General features: G+C 39.4%; 1 protein-coding gene across 1 annotated transcript in view; it reads right to left on the reverse strand.

Annotated features, from left to right (window-relative positions):
* The window catches only part of PPM1A (protein phosphatase, Mg2+/Mn2+ dependent 1A), a 31,147-nt gene extending 30,453 nt beyond the window's left edge, over positions 1-694 (reverse strand). The window contains exon 1 of the mRNA XM_013955662.2: positions 569-694. The gene's annotated coding sequence lies outside the window, so the exon portion shown is untranslated. The remainder of the gene's footprint in view (positions 1-568) is intronic.
* Between the last annotated feature and the right edge of the window lie 14,102 nt (positions 695-14,796).

Raw genomic sequence — 14,796 nt, forward strand, 5'->3', positions numbered from 1 at the left:
CCCTGAGGGGAGGGGGAGGGTAACGGCAACGGTCCCTCAGCAGCGCCGCCACCGCCGGGGGCGCGTGGCCCCGTCACGGGCACGGGGCGAGGGGGGGTGGATAGCGGCTCCCGCTCGCTGCCCGGCTGAGGAGGCCGAGGGAGCGGGCAGCTGCGCCGCGTAACCTGCTTCACCTCCCCAGGGAGGCGGCGGCAAACCGGGAGCTGCCCCTGGTGCTCCTCGCCGGGGGACGGGCTGCGGCAAAGCCACCCGGCCCTTGTGGCGTCCCCAAAGCCCGGGGCAGGCGCACAGGCGTGCTGGGATATCCCTTACCCGGCTAAAGCGGAGCCCCGCAAGCTTCCCCTACTGAAAGCCAATCAGCAGTGGATTACCCATAATGAACGCCTAATGGGTTTAATAATCCCATGATTTGCAGCTCCCCTTTGATGGAGGCTGGCTTGTTGACAAGAGGGATGGGAGCGCGCTCAGGAGCAGTCCCCACAGTCCTGCGGGGAGCGTCTTCAGAGGACAAGTTATTAGACAAACCTCTTCCCCCCCCCCCCCCAGCCCGCCCCGCCGTAGGCCGTACCTCCCCCAGAGACGCCGCTCGCCAGCCTCTGCCCATCTTCTGCTTTCCCTGACGAGGGGAGTCGGCGCCCAGCTCCGCGGGGCGGCTTGCTGTCAGCCCTTCTTCCTGATCATGGTGTGCAGCTAGCGAGCCATGCTGAAATGTCTCCCCGTTGCCAGGGCTGAAGCTGGAAGGGGGGAGGGGAGGTGGCTGTGGCAGGGGTGTGGGGGAGGATTTTCAAGGAGGCTGCTGCAGGGATCGGGCCTGGCTGCGAAAGCGATGACTCTGCGGAGGGAACATCGTGTGCAGCTGCTTCCAGCGAGCCGCCCTGAAATCACGGGCTGAGGGTTTTTGAGGCAGAGCGGATGCGAAAAGGGGTGCTTTTAAGGAGAGGATGAGGGATGTATAGTAGTTTGGGCACTTGGGAGAAGGAACTGGTTACACAGGGAAAGACAGAGCGCTCGGGAAGGGTGAAGTGGGCACTTAGCTAAAGGATCGGGAAGGTTGTCTACTGTAGGTAGTTTCCATCTTTGACAGTAATCAGAGCAAACAGGCATATGTTAAGGTTTCACCAAACCAAATGCTTGGAAAGCCCTCAAATTGCTGGTTACGTTCCTCTAACCATTGTAGATACAATCAGCGCAGCTTCAACCTGAGTGTGCCAACAACTGAAGTCAGTTAATTGCGGGCTCTTGCACAGATAAAACCTATACAAACAGCAAAGCCCTACCTGGACTCAACTAGAAACACTGTAATATAACAAAAACTCATCATTGTAGGGCTTTCCGGTAACAGAGAAACTTACTGTGTTTAAGTATGATTACAAAATCTCCAGTTCCCATTGCTGACTGTGACTGAACGGTATGTTTGGACCTGATCTTACTGTTTTCGGTCAAATCGTGTTTGTTAGCATGACACTGAATACCACTCAGTGGTACTCAGTGTTGTGTTAACTGTTTCAGACCTTTAAACCGTGGTTAAATGCAACCAAATTTGCTAGTGGAAACAAACCTATAGGGAAATTTAAACACAAATTATTTTGAAAAACTGTTGGGGAGGGGGGAGCAGTGGAGTGTGTTCCACAATGGAAGAGGAGATTTTGGAAGGTCATGGCATAATTCCTATAATATTCATCAATGAGATTTTGAATTTCCTCTTGGTATCCAAAGAAAGTCAGTTACAATTTTCATGCAGTTCAGATTTTAGAAACTGCATTTCTTTTTTTCAAAATTTCTAGAGTATACAAACAAGGGAGAAGCTGTACAGAATGGCTCCTGCATGCATGTGCCTATGTACACATACACAGCCACACTTCTTTAACCTCAGCACTTAAACATAAATTTAAGTTTTCACCCTCATTTTCCATTTCCCTAACACACATATACACACAAAATAGTCTAATAAATCTAGCACTTTGAATTACATACAATTGTGGAGTGTGTTTAGATTCTATTTAGTATTACTTATGGCTGGGTTTTTGTACTTTTTTAAACACAAGCGAACAAAAACATGGTCTAGCTTTCTTGTGATGTCCTAGATTTAAGCTGCAGGAATGTAATGGCAGCAGAGAGTTTGCTGCTGTCATTTTCTATTTATATGTTTTTCTTGGGAAATTGGATGGAGTCAAATTACCAGCATATTTTCTTAAAGTGTAACTTTTATTTAGTTCTCTAATTTTGCCTGGCCTGTTGTGCTGGCAATGGTAATAAACATTTACCAGAAATTCAAGCATCACGTCGCATTTAGTTAGTATAAAACAGAGTTGCATGTAATGTATAGCGCTTTTATTTGTAGCCATTTAGACTGCACATCCCAGCATGCAATTCTTTATTTTCCCCTTAGGTGTAGAGCAAGCTGGGATGCAGATGATTGGGATCTGTAGTCACCAGAGACACTAGCTCCAGAGTGAAAGAGGCGGTAATAGGAATCGTTGTGAAACTCTTTCAGCACCTCATCATAAACCATGTCTGAATTATTGAGAAGAATCATATTTCTTTATCTGGAACAAGGAATTTTTATTAGCATAAGAAATCATATCTAAAATGACATGCTGTTTCACTGTATATTTTTTAGAGAAAATATATTTTCTATGCAGAGTCTTTTCATTCCAAATTCTGCTTCCTTCTACAGCTCTAAAAAAGTATTTAGATGGATAGCATATGTATCAAATAAGTAGATATTTACCACCTATCCACACTTGTTTTTTTCAGGGAGGAGTATTTTGTCCAATGTAACCCTTAAAACTCTCAATTTAAAAAATCCCCTATTTTGTTCAGTTAAGCTTAGAACTATTCCCAATGACATCATTTCCTATAAAAATAGAGTAGGGGACTGCAGTTGCTACTAGGATCCCATGGCAATTTAACTGCATTTGGAACCACTTTCCATTGTAATGGCCATTTCATTCTGCACGAGTCAGCTGTTATCTCTGTGCATTGATATTGCCCACTGTTCCTTTTAATTCTTTCAGTTTTTATAAAATTGGTGTTCTGGTTAAACTTTTTATAGAAGTGGAGCCTGAAGTATCATAATTTTGTCTGTACATTCTTTAAGAGGGAACAATTAGTACAAATATTAACTGTAGTGTTGCATGATTTATATTTCTTGATCCATAAGTGAAAAGGCTGTACTTCTTTCAGTGTTTCACTGAAATTCAGTCGCAGACTGAGTGGCTCCTCTGGTAATTAAGCCAGCTCTGTCACATGAACTTGGGTACAGTCTGTGGTTGTGTACCATCGCTGGAAACCATTTTAACCAGTCTCTGTGTGAGACCAGCGAACCTTTCAAATCAGCACCTGCGATAATTCTGTGTCGCTCTGAGCTACCTGAGGACCTGGGTAGTTATAAGTTTCCATCATAGGATGCTGCTAGAAATTTCCCATGTACGTTTTCTGCAGTAGACGGTCTCGTGAAACGTGAACAATTGCTTTGGAATAGGATTGTATCACCTAGCAATACTCATCTAAATGTTAGACATATAGTCAAGCTAATTGTCCAGGCTCTCTTGAACCAGTGGAGAGAGACAGGCACCTTCACATAATCATTACTCACATGGTAATTGGTGTCTAAAGCAGGTTGGGTGAGTTGCCTTCTGGAGGTGATGTTTTGTCTCCTATAGTTTCTCTGGCTATAGAAGAGGCTGAATGACAACTTAGACTAGACACTTAATTTTTAGGTGGTTAAAGTTAAATAAAATGAATCCTATCTGTGGTGCATAGAGGGTATCTAATATAAAGCTTCATATTAATGATATGTGTGGCCTGTAATATCATGAATTTGAACTTGCCAGAACTTTACGCTTGGCTTGTGAACTACCCATGCCCTGTACCACCTCTTCTCCAGTGGGCTGTACCTATTTTGGGAACGTAAAAGCCAGCTGGATGACTGCTGCAGGCTTTCAGTCTTCTTGGTGCTGTTGCTGCAACACCCTGGTGCGATGACATCTGCAGGTATCTGCTCAGACAGCTGTGCTGTTGGGAAGTTCATAAAATGCCAGTACTGTAGCTATGATTAATAGTCACACGATGTTTAAATCATCAAAAGCGCACACCTGGGGTATATCCTGGACCCAAACTGAATTTATCTGAAAGATTGCACAAAGACTTTGGACTTTTGAAGAATATGATATACAAAGGTCCTGCATTCTTGAAATGCACCAGTTCTGATAGAGTTTGACTTTCTGCTAGGGTCTTTAAAAAGGCTATGCAGACTCCCACACTTCGGCCCCTCTGAGACAAGATTTGTGCTTTCCTCATATTTTTTAAGCAAATACAAGTAATTCTAAATCTACAGAATTATGTACAAAATCATTAGGGCATTCACAATGTGGTTTTATTATTATAGCTGTAGACAAAAGAAAACAATTCTCAGTAATGAGTTTTGTTTTTCTGGTGAGAATTTGCTGATGGATGTAAGCTGCAGTTCAGGAAAATCAACAAAATCAAAGCACGTTAAGGACCCAAATAGAAATAGAACAAAAAGCCTTTTATTTTGAAAATTTATATTAATATAAAGCTTTATTCTAGAATATTGTTACTATTTTTGTCTCTCCTTTTTTCTCCAATTCCCCATATTTTATCTGTAGGTTTCTCATTTGTCAGTAATCATTTTGTGTCAGATTTACATTGACCAAGTACAAATAAAAGTCAATGTAGTCATGATAGCATAGTTTCAATACCTTTTCCTATTCCATTTTTGCTATTGATCAATATCCTTCACCCAAAAAAGCAAACCTAGGCTAACAAGTCATGTCGGACCTGTGCTAGCCCAGAGCATTGCACAGAGATGGAATGTGGTCAGTTTTCCCAAGGGAAGCTTGGCTATGAAAAGCTTGGGAACCATGGCCTTATGTAGAAAACCTTCATAATAATGAAGACTTGCTCTTCAAGATTGTTGTTTGGTTACTCTCTGCAATATTTTCCAAATTAAATACTGCTATTAGACACTATTTTGGCAGGTGACTAAGGATATCAGATTCAGAAGTCCAGTAACACTCCCTCAATTTTCTTTTTCTTAAAAGAAATCTTTCTGGAGATGCCGGACTGATAGGTGTGATTCTGAATCTCTGTCCTTCACTCTTACAGGTTCTCAATGTGCAATGCACTTTCTGTACTTCTTAACTAATGCTTTTTTTTGTTATGTCATGTAAAGGCCAGTTTAAGTTGAAGAAACAAGTAATTTAATTGGGGAGCAAGTTCCACTTGCAATACAAGCAACACTTGTATTCTGTTGACAATAAGAAAGTTATTTGTGATAGAGCTTTTTTGTACGTGAAACATGGGAAAATCATGGCACCTCCCAGTTTCTCCAAACTTCCAAAGCTGAAGCCAAGACACAAAGGTAAGATGATATAAATTCAGGCAGCTCAGGAGGATAAATGCAGTTTGTCAAGAAGGTTTTCACAGCTCATATGCACATCACCTTTGTTTCACATGGTTCCTTCTATGCGTATCAAAATGACAGTGAAGACTGATGGCCAGCAATATTTGCATTTCACCTGAAACAGAGGAATTAGAAAAGAATTTCAGTACAGTCTACAAGCATTAATTAAATTAATCTTTTAAATACCACTCTCATTTTTTTCTCTCTTTACAATCATCTGAGCTGCCTCAGTGGTTGAGATGGAAAAGTCTTGCTAGAAAACCTGTTTGTCCTGAACCTGTTATATAAAAAGGAACAAGATAGACGTAGTGCTGGTATGACATACCACTTCATGTTGGCCCCTGTGCTATCAACCAGCTACATGATGGTATGATGTAAATGGTCTCATTGGGATCATTTGCATCACCCTTCAATACAGAAACTGGAAAACAGCGTATAGCAACGTACTTAGATTGATCTGAAGCACTCTAAAGGCTGGGTTGAGTTCATGCATGGCAGGACTCAAGCACAGATATCTTTCTACAGTTCTTTCCAATTTGAAGGGGATGCATTTCCTTGAATCTTCATCTGTCAATGGTGAATGTTTACACAGTCTTGTGTATTCAAGTGCTGAAAGTTTCATTTTTTCTTCAGAAAATCTTTTTTGCTGTAAGACAGGCAGTGAAGCATAGAACAACCAGAATATTTTATCAACCAAGCTTTAGACTTTATTTCATTCATGGGATAGTTCTTCTGTTCTAAAAATGTGGGTGTATATGTAAGTTGCTGTTTTCATTTGCTGTTTGCTATTAGTAGTCTGTGCATGAAGGCCTCTATCCTCACTGAAGTCAGTGACAAAGCTTCCATTGACCTCAGTGTTGCAGGATCAAACCCTTAGTCATTAGCATGTTGTAAAAACGGCTGTTGTCCCTGCCAATTTTAATAGGCCTGCCTACAATTGTCATTTGTTTAGCCTAAAAATTAACTTAGCAATCACAGCTAAAATTACATGTCAGACTATTGATGCATAAGAATACTTCATACTGAGTCATCAAGAATCTTATGATGCTCTTAGACTTTTATAATCATTAACATTTAAGCAAGAGATTCTGAAATTTGATAAAGGCTGGAATTTTCAGATATGAAGGAGGTTAGTTCTGATGAAAGGATAAGATTTATATTTGTTAAACTCCATTTTTTGTGTTACCATTCCTTTTCTTTGAATAGCTGGATCTAGTTGACTTCTTTGTACAGCCAAACACAACTTACTTTTTGATGCATTCATGCTCATAAACTGTTCAAACAGCTGTCTCTTTTAACAAGCCTGTTAGCTGGGACACAGCTAAGGCGATCATTTTTGTTGTCCATTAGGTAGTTAAAATAAACTGGAGATAATCTAAAACCAAAATGTCACGGTTTAAATATCTCAAGGTTTTGATAAATTTTAAATCAGAAGGATTTTGAATAGTCCAGGATTTAAAGGATACTCCTATTCTGGAACTGGATTTTGCCACTAATGTCCTTTTTAAGTGACAACATTACTGAATTTTATGTTTAAGTGCTGATGTGGTATGACTGATATAAGAAATAAAAACATTGCTCATGTTTTCTGGCATACGGGACATGATAAAAACGGTTACAAGATCAAATCTATATGCAGTTGTTTTCTTACGGAACTGAAACAACTTCCAGTAATTTGAATTTTTAGCATTTTTATGACAACTCCCTCCCTGCCCCCCTCTCCCCCAACAGTCTCATGTTTCTTTTGGGATGGAGCAAAAAAATATTAAAAAAGCAATATGGGCTATTATTAAAAGAAACTGCTTGTTGTGCAGTTCAAGCTCAGAGTATCAGAAGGAGGAACCTATCAGAGAAGGAAAATCTCATATTCCGAGACATATTAGCATATGTTCTTTTGTAAAATACTTAACATGTCTACTGTGAGTAATGTGCTGCAGCTTCATATCATATTATTACTCAAAATATGGACATTATTTGGAGATAAGCTGAGACTCCACCTGAAACAGAAAATTGTTCTTCCTTCTCAGGAAACTTCAGTTAGTCCAATGGATCAGTAGTCCAGCTACACCCTGAGAGATTTGGGACTGTGATTTCTTTTAAGGATTTGAAATATGCTTGCTTTCTTGCTTGCTTTCATTCATTGTAGTATATCACCCATCTATTTATTAAATAAGATATATATATTTTTTGATTATACATACATTATATTTTTATAAGCATATATTCATTTTCTGTATTTTTTTACCTTTATAAGAGTATTCAAAATAATTGGCTAGTACCTGACACTTATAATGTCATATTCTAATTGCTCCCTTGTATTGTTTTACTCTGCTTTATGTTCAAAATAAATAATATAATCCTTTGTAAAAGATAAGATAAAAAAGAAGAAAAAAGCTGGGCTTACAAAGATGAGATAAATGAGGTAAAAAGGCAAAGCTTTGTGCACAGCAGGCTGCTGAAAACTGGATTGGAATCATTAGCTCACTCTACAGAGGTTAAAAGATTGCCATTCTATGTCATAAACTTCAATTAATATAGAGAGTGTCTCAACATTAAAGTAATGGTTGACCTGAACTGAACCCAAGTTCGATGAAAAGTTCATTACCAATAACAGTTAGCAAATAGGAATTTTCCTGCAAGTGCAAATTGAAGAGCAAAGTAGCATACCTTCGGAGCACTGAGCAAACACTTCCTTCTGCTGCTAATCCTCTATGTTGAATTTGTGAATATTTAAAGATAATGGTTGTGAAATGCTTCCATCTCGTCTAGCTGCAGAAGTAACCTACTTGAGAAATCCACAGTTAAAAAAAAGAACCTGATGCAATTTATAACATTGTCTACAGAAATAAAATTTCAGGATCCTTTCTGAAAGCGAATCCTAAAGGAGTGGATCTAATGCCTTTTCAAGTTAAACTAAACAGTCCCATTGACTTCAGTGCATCTACATGTCTTAAACTTGCTTGGGCAAAGCATTAGTTCTGTTAAGATGACTTTCATCAGTTTAAACTGGATTAATGGTACAGCAGTCATCTATCCTAAAATCACAGAATAATTTGTTGGAAGGGATGTCTGGAGGTCATCTAGTGCGAGCCCCAGCTCAAAGCAGCTCCAACTAGATGGGGTGGCTTAGGTCTTTGTCCACTCGAGTTTTGAATATCTCCAAGGATGGAGATTCCACACCCTCTCTGGGCACGTGCACCGGTGTTTGAGCATGCTCGTCATGAATTTTTTTTTTCCATTCAGAATTTGCTAATCAGAATTTCCTGTGTTGCAACTGTTTATGTTGTCTCTTGTCTTATTGCTGTGCACCTCTGAGAAGAGTCTGGCTCTGTCTTCTCTATATCCTCTCCTTAGGTAGCTGAAGACAGCAATAAAGTCTCCCTTTGGACACTTTTTTTTTAGATGTTGGTACTTGTTAAAGCACTCTCAGGCTTATATCCTGTTTTCAATTACCAGAACGGGACTGCTGGAGTACCATGTGCACCAAACTTACCGTCTCCCATCACCAGCATGTCCTGTCCTTCAGCAGGTTAAGGGAGCACTCTGCTCTGATTTACCTCTCTGACATCCAGGGATTTTCTCAGATGAATAATAAGATCAGCTCTCTGTTTTGTTGTATTGCTGGAATGGAAGCTAATATTTAGCCACTGTATTTCCTTACTTTTTATCTTAAAATACATACTATCTAGCAAGGCTACTATCAATGACACATTGCTTTTGCTAACTGAGACACACAGAGAAAAGAGGTCCACAGTAGTATATGCTTCTAGAGCTTCTTACGTAATATCTTCATTAAAATGCCAATCACAGGGTTCTGTTAAGAACCACTTCAGACTGTGATCAGCTTTTTAGGCCATGTTCGCTTTTTGCCTTTTTGCCTGAGAAATTCCACAGGTTCACATGCTTGATTATGCAATTATTTTCTTGAGTTCGTTAAAAAACACCTCACATGACCAGTTTACAGCCCTAAAGCTGATCTTCCTCATAATTTATATTCTGGTAGTAAAATGCTTATCAACAGAAAAATCTGCATTTTTCTCTTAAAAACCATTGTTGTGTATGAAGATTGCCTGATATTTTGTGTTTTGCTGTGGGAAGACCAGCAGAGGGTGCCTGAGTTAGTGAACAAGCCCCATTCCCAGATTTGTATTGGAATTGCTGATAAGAAGTGTGAAAAGGAAGTAAACAGGAAGGTTACGTTAATTTAGTGCTCTATTAAAAACAACAGGGAATACGTTAATGAAAATGAAGGCAAACTAATTGGCTAGGAAAGATGCACTATTAAGAAGCTGTCAGAAGAGTATTACTAATAATGAAGAAAAACTACAATAATTGGGGGATTGCAAAAGACATTTCAGTTACCTGATTCTGTCGTTGGCTAGCAGCTTCTAAAGGACTGGTTCCCTAAAGTGTCATTTCACAGGATTCGGGAGACATTCACAGGTGCTAACTTTAGTGCAGGAAGCTACTCCATAAACTCCCTCCATGTAAGGAGATGGAGGAAGAGAAAATCTTTCCAGGCAGGATTCAGAGCAGGATCTTTATTTATGTTCCCTGCTCAGCCCCACAACGGAGTTTATTTCTATTGACTATAACAGGCCGCTCAGGGACACTAACCTCCTCTGAATGAGCCGTTTTGGATACTACCTTCTTTTCCTACACCTATTCTTCACTTAATATTAAATGTTGCCACAGAGGAAGTTTTCACTAGTTCCTTGCATGAGTCGTCTTTTCAGTACTAGTGCCACGAGGGAGCCCACACAGACACCAGTCTTTATAGATTTATTACAACAGATTTAAATTGAATGAATATTGTTACACATTTTACCAATGTGGAAACGGGTGCACAAATCTTTCCATTGACCTGGGTGACTTTGAAATCCAGGCCAGGATGATACACGGAGAACAGGGATCTATTAATCAGAATGTAAAGAGCAATGGTAATTTCTTCTTCACCATCACAAGAGATTTATTCCATATCAATAAAACAGGAAAGCTTTTTTGAAGAGAAAGATGAATTATATGCTTTCTATCTCTCAGATATGATATATTCATATGACATGGTATGTTCAGATATGTTCTAGCCTTTACCTATAGCTAGTTCTCTGAGGAACAGTCCTTCATATATTTGTATCTTGACTCCTTCTAATATTTCATTTGAACAATCAAGAAGAATTACATAGCAGTACTGTCACACAAGCAGAATTGCACTATCAGATGAAATTTTCTTCAATAGACCTGGCATGTTCTTTATTTTTGGTATTTATATAAACACAGATGGTTTAGTCATACCCTTAATGTAAACCAAAGAGAGTTTGTTATAAAACGAAATGGATAATGTGACTTAAAGACTCTGGGTTCTATCACTGTCCCACCATAGTAAACAAACCTTATCTTCATAAAAATTGCCCATCTCTTGTAAAAAAGGTTGGAGTTTTTGTGGATTTTTTTTATATTGCTCTGGGTAAAAGTGCTTTGAATGCCAATAAATAAAAAGAGAAGTCAAAGTAGTGTGGTCTGAAGAAATGAGCAGAGCTCAGGCAGTCACTGTTGATTTAAAACTTAACTTTCGAATAAAATTTGCCCTTATGGAAAGGACCTGTGTAAAACATGTGGAACACTTAAGTCCCACTTAAATATCCAGTTAGGGCTTTGAGGGAGACCTAATGTGCAGGAGCTTTTGACTGGAGGCGAATATTGTCCTTTAAAAAGTAACATGCTTCTTTTAAACACAAGTAGTTAGTGTAGGTGTCACTAAAAGCATTGCAAGCACTTTGCAAACCAAAGCAAAGCCAAGCAGTTTATAATATAATTGAAGTTAGTTATGGATGTCATGGAAAGTCATGGATGCAAAATTTGGAAGAAGAGCAGGGTCAAGTGGAGCTGCAAGTGGCTGGGACTACTGCACAGTTTTACAGCCTGAAACACCTACATCACACTGGGAAGAGAGTAGAAAAGTGCTCTAGCTTTTTATCTTGAGAAAATCCATCCAAGAGAGGCCATGAAAGTCCATGACCAGCAGCCAAGAGTCATCTCCCTTTGTGTTTGTAGATGCTTCCTATATTTGTCCTGGCCGCCTGTCTAACAACTGTCCTGCCATTGTGTATTTTTATAGTACTATTTTGTATTTTTCTGTGATGCTCTGTTGTCAAGAGGTTTTGTTTGCTTTTTTTAGCCATCCTAGCTATGCCTCTACTAGCAAATAAAATGGTCTGTGGACTTTCTCTGGCCTTGAGGCCAGCTGGCCCATCCTGGCTTGTGGCTGTAGCCGGTGCCTCTCAGCCATCCCCAAGGCTGTTTGGGAGAGTGTGCGCTGGCATGCACCAAAACCGGGCTGTGAACCACGATAACAGTTTAAAAATATGGGCGTCTGTGTGCCAACACAAGGGTCCGTGCCTTGGCCCTGCTTGACTTACCGGTATAGATGTAGCTTAGTCTGGAGTAAAAGTGATTTCTTTTATTTACCTTTTATTGCTCAGAAACAGGCTATACGAAACTGTAATGCGGTGGCCAGGCAGGCAGTATCAACAGTTCATCCACTGTTTTCAAAATGGATAAAGGACGCAGTAGTTCAGCTTACCCTATTCAGAAGTGCCTTACATTTACAAACCAAAGTTTTAAACTGATGTGAGCTCTCACACAAAAACTTAATGAAATAGACTGAAAAGAATTGGATGCAAGGGGAAAATGAAATTAAGGAGAGAACTGAATGAAGAAAGATGGACAGATTTCCTGCAAGCCTCTCTCTGAATGGCGTAAGTAAGGAGGCAGGGAGAAGGCGCTAGCTGTAAAAAACCGTGAAGATTGAACAACATGCTGAAAGCGGAAATGAGAAGAGATTAGGGTAGCAGGAATGCAGAGGCTTAAGTGTATAAAAACTCAGAGAATCTAACAAGAAGATAATTCTGATGCAGAAAGCACACAGCTCCTGCTCTTTAAAATAGTAGGAAAAAATTCACTGATGTAGTGAGAACAGAATTGCACCTTAAATCCATGTCTAAACAAAATGATTCCTCTGCATTGAAAAGGTTTCAAATGGATGTCCATTACCTAGGGTAAAATTTTCATTTTCCAATAAATTTTATTATGGAAGAGAGAACATTTTCTTAAACAATAATTTGCAGTTAAAACAGATGTAAAATAAAAACTACAGAAAGTAAATATCCACTGTCTAACCAGAGGGGTTTTGTAAGACACATTTCTGGCACTCAGTTACATTTACATGGGGCTGTCCTTGTCCATATGCGTGTTTGTTTGTCTCCTCTTCTAGCACCACTAAACCATATGGCGTAGGTAACATTTTGAAGCTAATAGCACTGAGTCAAAATTGGCCTTACTTCATTTGCACTCATTTTATGGTAGATTCACTCTAAAATGTTGTTTTCCTAATCTAAGCAAAGAGCTTTTCTCCTCAGAAGCTGTTCTGTTATGCTCACAATGGAAGAGGAAATACAGGAAAAGGGAATACAGAGCTGCTCTACTTACCAGCTATTCATTTTAATGTTCCTGCATCTGCATAAATAATTTAGTGAAGGAAGAGCATTTTTCAAATTTATGTTTTACGTAGGCACTGAAATAATCTCAGCTAATTGCACTGGAGTTTCATTTACTATAATGCGGATCAAAGAAATTGCGTCACAGTCCTGTGGAAAATATTCACACCCATGCTTTCACAGTATTATTCCCAGGGCTGGCATCAGGTCATCTGAGGCCCCCTTGTGAACATTCAAAGAAGAAGCTCTTTACCCATAAATCCATGAAAAGTTTACTTATTTTATACTGCAGTTCTCTTTATAATGTTGGGTAGTCAGACCTGCTAGAATCTGGTTGATTCAGACTCAACGAAAAGAAAAAAAGTATGTAAACATGGTTGTATAACTCAGAAACGAATCAGGGAAAGCTTGGAAAAAAAATGGCAAAGCCTGAGACAGCTAAGGATGTCCGTAGCCATCAGGAAGTGTACAGAGCAGGAGGCTGGAGGCCACTAACCCATAAGCCCTGCATATCTTCTGTATGTATGGCTGGCCGTACCTCATGCTTAAAGCATCCAAACTACATTTATGTGTTACAGAATACTGTATGCAACCAGTAGCTACTGGTGATTAGCTCTGCCCTAGTTTTTCCATTTCCAAGTCTACAAATGTGAAGACTGTGATCTATCTGTAATGAAACAGAGAGAAACACAGTTAACAAACTGGTAAAGGATTTGCTAAAGGTATTTGAACAGAACAGAATATAGATGGTTAGGTCTTCAGAATTTGAGACCACTTTTATTTAGGTAATTACATCATGGACTGAAGGACCCAAGTCTAGGCAGGGTGTGTAAAAATTCTGGCTTTTTGTTTAATAAGGCAAGCATTACTCAATGGAAATAATTTCACATGGTCTTGCTCTGTCATGATGGCAGCCAATATTGAGGTATTCAAATGATATATCATAAAACAATTAGAAAACTCTGAAAGTTCTTTCTTTGCAGTGGATCTACAAAGAATTTATAAAATATCACACTGTTATTAATACTTTTGTTGTAGGCCAAAATTATTTCTTTGTTTCAGAAGTATAACCAACTTCTATCTCTTGTTACAACTGTAAAACTTGGCCAAATCACATGAACCTAAGGAATATGTATGTATAACTTGCTGCTGCAAAACTAATTCTTAAAATTAAAAGTTTAATCAAATTACTATTACAGGCCTATCTTCAGAAAGAAAATATTAAGCATGTACTTTACAGAACATGTCCTATTGTAACCAATGAGATGTGAGTACATGCATATCGTTAAAAACAGACTCAAATGCTTTGCTGCATATGGATGGGTTGAAACAGATGCTTAATTGCCTTGCTAAATTAGGGTTTAAATAATATCCATCCATACATTCCTATAATGTGATGTGATGTTTGCAGTATGCGCATTGGTATTCTTTAGCCATCACGGGATGATTTCTACGAGACAGGCATGTATAGTTGTTCATTTCTTATGGGCAGCTGAAATGTGTACATTTTCTGCATTTCTCAAGATGCCTCATCTCCAACACTGAAGAGACAACATCTGTCAGCTGAAGTCAGCGGGAACCGTGAAGAAAAATAGATGGTCATCTTGTAGGACTGCGAGACTTAATAACTGCTTAGTTACGAATGTGATGTGGCCATGTGTTCCAACAATTCCTTGTTTGGAAATGCCGCAATGTGTAAGAAAAGTACCTTGCAGGACTGAGAAGTGGGGCAAACGGACAAAGAATGAAGTCTGAATAAAGAAGTATGCTATAAACTCATAACCGGCTATGGAAACAGACACAGGGAGTACTGGAAGGATGCCAGAACCTACCAGATGAAGAAACCATTTCAAAAACCAAGCAAAACCAAGATCA

This window comes from Apteryx mantelli, chromosome 4 (genome assembly GCF_036417845.1).
Source record: "Apteryx mantelli isolate bAptMan1 chromosome 4, bAptMan1.hap1, whole genome shotgun sequence".
In the NCBI taxonomy this organism is placed as follows: domain Eukaryota; kingdom Metazoa; phylum Chordata; class Aves; order Apterygiformes; family Apterygidae; genus Apteryx; species Apteryx mantelli.